Consider the following 8100-nt stretch of genomic DNA (forward strand, 5'->3'; position numbering starts at 1 on the left):
CGGCGTGCGCGACGACGTGATGACGACGAAGGAGAGTGCCGGCCATGCAGGGGATCCCGGCACGGAGCAGACACCAAGGAGGCAGGTACGGTCCCTCCCGATGCAGCCGGGTTAGTGTCACTTTCGCTTCAGAAGCGGCGGTCAGCTGAATACGTTTATACAGGGCATCACCGCGATCGGTGATGTCCTGTATTAGCTGCGGGTCCCGGACGTTGATGGCCGCCGTGATAGGTGTGTATTCGCCGTATAAGACGCACCAACTCCCCCCCAGTTTTGTCTTATATGGCGAAAAATACGGTATACCATTTTAGGGATGAAGATAGCATGCTGAATATTACCGCCTTTCTACATGCCAGAAGGAAAACTAACAACCGGACCTGAGGATCCCTTGCTGGAGAAACACAATCTATGTAGCCGAAGGGAGATGGTGAATGTCTCTTCAATAGAATAGACACTCAATCTGCAATCTTCAAATGAGAGACCTGGAAGCAGATGGTTGGGATTATTCTGGTGGTAAAAGAAATTTTTGGTTAAGGAAGAATTACTGCTTGTAAACAGCCATACTTAGAGTAAATCACCACACGAACGATCTGGAGACCGATCTGCTACTACCACAACAGACACTTCATAAGATCATTAATGGGGGAGATCTATCAAAACCTGTGCAGAGGAAAACTTGCCCAGTTGCCCACAGCAACCAATCAGATCGCTTCTTTCATTTTTATGAAGGCCTGTGAAAAATGAAAGAAGCGATCTGATTGGTTGCTATGGGCAACTGGGCAAGTTTTCCTCTGCGCAGGTTTTGATAAATCTCCCCCAATGTTGGGACCAGAGACAGGACAAGGAAGAGCTTGGACTTATGGAGACAACAAACCTGATCCTTGGGTTTAGGATACAGATCGTATAGAAACCATCTCAACTTCTTCCTCCAAGTCTGGACCTGGAAACACACAGAAGACGACTAAATCTTTTAGTACAGTAAAGTCTAACATGTAAAGATGTGACTATTTTCTATCATGTTGACTGCCATGTGCCAACTAGAAGCTGTAGCCTTATCTGATAATGTACGAAATCATCTGCCTGATGTTAATCGTACCCATGGAAATGTAACTACTTTAGTTTGATGCCTATAATGTAGTGACATATTTCTGGCACAAACTACACGCCAAGGATTAGACCTATGTATTCTTATGTGGTGACAGGGTGGTGCTGGTGATAGTGCAGGGTATATTGGTGTTAAGAATTAAATGTTGTGACGCCAGGGTGGGGTTTCCTCAATATAATGGTCCTACCACCAACGGCAGGGAGAAATAACGGAATGTCCACAGCAGATTTTATGAAGCAAACTTGAAGGAACTTTACTGTATATTTCATGGAACGGCATGCAACAGAACAGTCTTTTGAGAGAGAGAACCATGGTACAGGTTCCTCACAGGTTTGCTGGGACTCCGGGATCAATGAGCTTTGTTTGCTAGCCACTGCGCTACTATTTTTAGGAGATTTGAGTTTCTAGTAGTCACACAGAATTCAGTGATTTGAGCTTTGAATAACGCACGTTTAGAGGCTGCGGATTCTTAGGCTTTGGGCCTAGCTTGAATTGATGATGCTGATGAGATGATTAGATGTGCTTGGCTGTATAATCCGGAACTAAGAGAGCGAATTTATTGGCAGAAGCCCCTTATATATTAAGGGGGTGGGACAACGCTCATTGGTCAGCAGAACCTGTCAGTCCTGACCCAGTGAACTCTGGGTATCACATGACCCAAAGGTCCTTAAACCATAATACAATTTATTTAAGGCACGTGACCTCTAAGGTCCTATACAGAGGTATTCCCATATAACATCAAATATACATATTTATACATTAAATACCATTTATATGAGGCAACTAGTGGTTAGTCCTAAAGGAGAGCCCTATTGTCATGTAGGGGCTCTGGCTGAGGGGACTTTAGACAAAGGGACAGGACCAGGTCCTGTACCGGGACACCACACTTACAGAGGCTCCATCGGAAGGGCCAGATATCTGTAAAAGAAACATACATATTAGTACATTATAGTGATGACAACCACAGAACCACCAGAGCAAAAGACGGTATAACAGAAACATAAGAGAAGAACATATTGGTGCCAGGTCCAGCTACAAAAATAACCCTGCACCAGGGCCCTATACACAAAGAAGTGACTCCACAAGACAGTATACAGGGTATATACACAATGGAAGAGACTCTACATAACCGCATACAGGGTAAAATACAATATGCCTCTAGATGCTACCAACACCATAGATCGGCAACAGGAGCCATACTCATGAGTATTGGAAGAGGTCTCTCCAAACAAGGGTGATAACAGGGAGCCAAAGCTTGTATCTACAAACCCAACAGATTTATGTAATCTAGATGGCAGAGAACATGTATACACAATCCCTACAGGCTTTAAACAACTAACGACTGACAACAGAGTAATAATCGAAATACTACAAGCTGCACCCAAGTATATAGCAGACTCTTCACTAGGCCCCAAACTGGATATACTGTAATAACAGGCATGAGGTGCACTCACTCTTCACTAGGCCCCACACTGGATATACTGTAATAACAGGCATGAGGTGCACTCACTCTTCACTAGGCCCCACACTGGATATACTGTAATAACAGGCATGAGGTGCACTCACTCTTCACTAGGCCCCACACTGGATATATACTGTAATAACAGGCATGAGGTGCACTCACTCTTCACTAGGCCCCTCACTGGATATATACTGTAATAACAGGCATGAGGTGCACTCACTCTTCACTAGGCCCCACACTGGATATACTGTAATCACAGGCATGAGGTGCACTCACTCTTCACTAGGCCCCACACTCTATATACTGTAATAACAGGCATGAGGTGCACTCACTCTTCACTAGGCCAAACACTGGATATATACTGTAATGACAGGCATGAGGTGCACTCACTCTTCACTAGGCCCCACACTGGATATATACTGTAATAACAGGCATGAGGTGCACTCACTCTTCACTAGGCCCCACACTCTATATACTGTAATAACAGGCATGAGGTGCACTCACTCTTCACTAGGCCCTGCACTGTATATACTGTAATAACAGGCATGAGGTGCACTCACGCTTCACCAGGCCCCACACTCTATATACTGTAATAACAGGCATGAGGTGCGCTCACTCTTCACCAGGCCCCACACTGTATATACTGTAATAACAGGCATGAGGTGCACTCACTCTTCACTAGGCCCCACACTGGATATACTGTAATAACAGGCATGAGGTGCCCTCACTCTTCACCAGGCCCCACACTGTATATACTGTAATAACAGGCATGAGGCGCACTCACTCTTCACTAGGCCCCACACTGGATATTTACTGTACTAACAGGCATGAGGTGCACTCACTCTTCACCAGGCCCCACACTGGATATACTATAATAACAGGCATTAGGTGCACTCACTCTTCACCAGGCCCCACACTGGATATACTGTAATAACAGGCATGAGGTGCACTCACTCTTCACCAGGCCCCACACTGGATATACTGTAATAACAGACATGAGGTGCACTCACTCGTCACCAGGCCCCACACTGAATATATTGTGTTAGCAGACATTAGGCGCACTCTGTATTTACCAGGAACCACGTACTGGATATACTGTATACAGGCTCAATATACTGGTTATACTTACAGAACCAGTATGAATCGACCAGGACTCCTCGCTGGTCTAGGACTCCTAAGAGGACACTGGCACAGGTATTACCAGGACCCAGCACTGGATATGCTGTAAACAGCCATATACTGGTTATACTTATGGAACCAGTATGAGTCGACCAGGACCCCATGCTGGTCTATGACTTGTAAGAGGACACTGGCACAGGTATTACCAGGACCCAGCACTGGATATGCTGTAAACAGCCATATACTGGTTATACTTACGGAACCAGTATGAGTCGACCAGGACCCTGCACTGGTAAGGCATGAAGCTTAGAAGATACTCTGAAACCAGGTCACTGCCAGGAACCCCACACTGGCACTTATAACGTTGCAGCCAGGACCCCGCAAGGCCGATCAAAAGATCTGTAAGTCCAAAAACATCCAAAACAAAAGGAAAAGTGAAGGGAGCCAGGAGTAGGTGGAACATATCCTATCGGTGGAATAAGGACAAAATTAAACACATGTGTGATCTGTAGGAGAGGGTTCAGGTCAGCAATTAACTATGCTAATTTCTTGATTATCTTGCTAGGTGGACGGTCCTAGGGTGGAGTCTGGGGGATGAAATATCCCATCTGTGTGCTGCCTTAGGGCGAATATGAAATAACCACTATTGTACCCAGTATATAACCACCAGTGTAGCCAGAATAAAACCACCGGTGTACCCAGTATATAACCACCGGTGTACCCAGTATATAACCAACAGTGTATCCAGAATAAAACCACCAGTGTACCCAGTATATAACCACTAGTAAACCCAGTATATAACCACCAGTGTATCCAGAATAAAACCACCGGAGTACCAAGTATATAACCACTATTGTACCCAGTATATAACCACCAGTGTACCCAGTATATAACCACCAGTGTACCCAGTACTGTATATAACCACCAGTGTACCCAGTATATAACCACCAGTGTACCCAGTATATAACCACCGGTGTACCAAGTATATAACCACTATTGTACCCAGTATATAACCACCAGTGTATCCAGTATATAACCACCAGTTTACCCAGTATATAACCACCAGTGTACCCAGTATATAACCACCAGTGTACCCAGTATATAACCACTAGTGTACCCAATATATAACCACTTTTGTACCCAGTATATAACCACTATTGTACCTAGTATATAACCACTCGTGTACCCAGTATATAACCACCAGTGTACCCAGTATATACCCCATCACTATAACAGTATATAACCACCAGTGTACCCAGTATATATCCCACCAGTGTACCCAGTATATACCCCATCACTATAACAGTATATATATTCCACCATTGTACCCAGCATATACCCCACCACTATAACCAATATATATCCCACCAGTGTACCCAGTATATACCCCATCACTATAACAGTATATAACCACCAGTGTACCCAGTATATATCCCACCAGTGTACCCAGTATATACCCCATCACTATAACAGTATATATATTCCACCAGTGTACCCAGCATATACCCCACCACTATAACCAGTATATATCCCACCAGTGCACCCAGTATATACCCCATCACTATAACAGTATATATATTCCAATATAATTACAAAGAAACTAGTCGGAAGCTTTTTGACTCCTGTACTAACCGTAGTGACGCCACGCGGGAAAAATAACATCTGATCAGCTCCCTTGGATAGTGTATACGGGAGAGGTGCAACCGGCCGGGGCACCCTACAGCACCTATCTGAATACCCCAGCGAACCGGATCGCACCTCAGGAAGAAGCATATCAGCAGGGTTCACACCCCGGACTTCCAACCAGAACTGCGGTAATTTTCTTAAAAGTATATATTGCAACTAGCTATGAACATTCATGGAACCTTAGCATAATTATCCTAATACTGCCCATACTATAGGACACCTTCAAGCACCAGCAACCGTTGGAAAATCTGCACTACTCCTTCTATATACATCGCATAAGAAAGTACATACCGTATTTTTCGCCCTATAGGACGCACCGGCGTATAAGACGCACCCTATTTTTAGGTGCAAAATCAAAAAAATTTAAGATTTTGAACCCAATAGTGGTCTTCAACCTGCGGACCTCCAGATGTTGCAAAACTACAACTCCCAGCATGCCCGGACAGCCGTTGGCTGTCCGGGCATGCTGGGAGTTGTAGTTTTGCAACATCTGGAGGTCCGCAGATTGAAGACCACTGCATAGGAGTTAATACTCACGTGTCCCCGCCGCTCCGGTCCCCGGCACTAACCCAGCTATTCAGTGAAATTTGGTGGAATCGCGGCGGTCCCGAACAGTCCGACTGAACAGCCGGGTTAGTGTCACTTTCCCTTCAGACGCGGCGGTCAGCTTTGACCGCCGCGTCTGAAGGGTTAATACAGGGCATCAACGCGATCGGTGATGTCCTCTATTAGCCGCGGGTCCCGGCCGTTGATGGCCGCAGGGACCGCCGCAATAGGTGTGTATTCGCCGTATAAGACGCACCGACTTTTTCCCCACAATTTTGGGGAAGAAAAAGTGCGTCTTATACGGCGAAAAATACGGTACATCAAAGCTAACTTTTGGGTAGGAAATTACTTATACACATCGTGTACTACCGGCATTTATCCTATCAACAGTATCTTATAGTTACCTTTCTTGTATCGAACAGATTCCAAATCATATTAGACATAGAGGATACAAAGAATCCACATCTTCATTCCAGCGCAGGATCATCAGAACCAGTTCCTTCTGCACATGTGAGCACTCACCACTATAGGTAGGTCCATTATATCTACCGAGCCCAGTTATACTTCTTATACATAACGAGGCCATATTATCTTACCACACCTTTTCATCTATTTATTGCAGATCTCTTTGGGCAACAGATGATTAACCCTGAATTAATACAGTCAACCCTTACATACTTGTACAATTTTTATCTAATTTTATTGCACAGCAATTTAATACATACATTATTTTATCTATCTCCATTGTAACTAGTCCCTTTTTATCACGACTGGCCACTTTATTTACAATTCTTGCATTTAGTCACCTTATTTAGCGCCAGCACTTTGTAATTATATTTCAATTCAATATCAGTGGCTCACCACCATTGTTATAGTACAGACAGACAGGACACTGTACGGTGCCGTATGAACACAAGAAAGAAAAAGAGTACAGGTAAAGAAGAAAGCGTAGTGGCACTCACCAGTTAGGTTACTTCATAGGTAGCTTTATTCCATAAGAAGGTGCATTGACAAGGGCGGCATCAGATCCGGCCGGACCGGGACGCCAGTGCGTTCGCTTGCTGGGTTACAATTGTTTCACGCTTGCGCGCTTCAACAGGGTCTGTTGAAGCGCGCAAGCGTGAAACAATTGTAACCCAGCAAGCGAACGCACTGGCGTCCCGGTCCGGCCGGATCTGATGCCGCCCTTGTCAATGCACCTTCTTATGGAATAAAGCTACCTATGAAGTAACCTAACTGGTGAGTGCCACTACGCTTTCTTCTTTACCTGTATGATTTTGGACAGTCTGCATTTCCAAGTAGTTGAGCACCTCCATACGCAGTCCCCCTTGCGAATCACTTCCGACCAACACAGAGAGAGACAGAGCAGTGCCGATCAGCTGTTTCTACCTACCAGGACTTGAGAAAGAAAAAGAGGACACACTATTTTCTGCACACCCAAATAGATAAATCACATAATTTTATTAAATCAATAGACATGAAAAAGGACATAAACAATTAAAAACATCTAAAAAAGGCCCACTGGCCAACACACAACAGGCTGGGACCACTCAAAGCCCCACCCAGGACACCTCCGATTGTACAGATATAATTGCACTATACCACTGGCCTAATACATATCACTGTATAAAATAGAAAAGCAAAAAGAGGAGGACGGCGCCTCGTGTAATTCCGATGATATTTGTTTAAAGCGAAAAATTAGGTACCGTATATACTCGAGTATAAGCCGAGTTTTTCAGCACGATTTTTCGTGCTGAAAACACCCCCCTCGGCTTATACTCGAGTGAACTCTCCACCCGCAGTGGTCTTCAACCTGCGGACCTCCAGAGGTTTCAAAACTACAACTCCCAGCAAGCCCGGGCAGCCATCGGCTGTCCGGGCTTGCTGGGAGTTGTAGTTTTGAAACCTCCGGAGGTCCGCAGGTTGAAGACCACTGCGGCCTTCGACATCATCCAGCCCCCTCTCACCCCCCTTTAGTTCTGTACAGTACTCACCTCCGCTCGGCGCTGGTCCGGTGCTGCAGGGCTGTCCGGAGAGGAGGTGGTCCGGTGGGATAGTGGTTCCGGGCTGCTATCTTCACCGGGGAGGCCTCTTCTAAGCGCTTCGGGCCCGGCCTCAGAATAGTCACGTTGCCTTGACAACGACGCAGAGGTACGTTCATTACCAACGTACTTCTGCGTCA

General features: G+C 45.4%; 1 long non-coding RNA gene across 1 annotated transcript; it reads left to right on the forward strand.

Annotated features, from left to right (window-relative positions):
• Nucleotides 1-827: 827 nt before the first annotated feature.
• LOC130282322 (uncharacterized) lies at nucleotides 828-6807 on the forward strand. The gene is made up of 3 exons (XR_008846340.1): nucleotides 828-992; nucleotides 6341-6448; nucleotides 6541-6807. It is a non-coding gene; the product is annotated as an uncharacterized LOC130282322 (long non-coding RNA).
• The last annotated feature ends 1293 nt before the right edge of the window (nucleotides 6808-8100 follow it).

This window comes from Hyla sarda, chromosome 7 (assembly GCF_029499605.1).
Source record: "Hyla sarda isolate aHylSar1 chromosome 7, aHylSar1.hap1, whole genome shotgun sequence".
In the NCBI taxonomy this organism is placed as follows: domain Eukaryota; kingdom Metazoa; phylum Chordata; class Amphibia; order Anura; family Hylidae; genus Hyla; species Hyla sarda.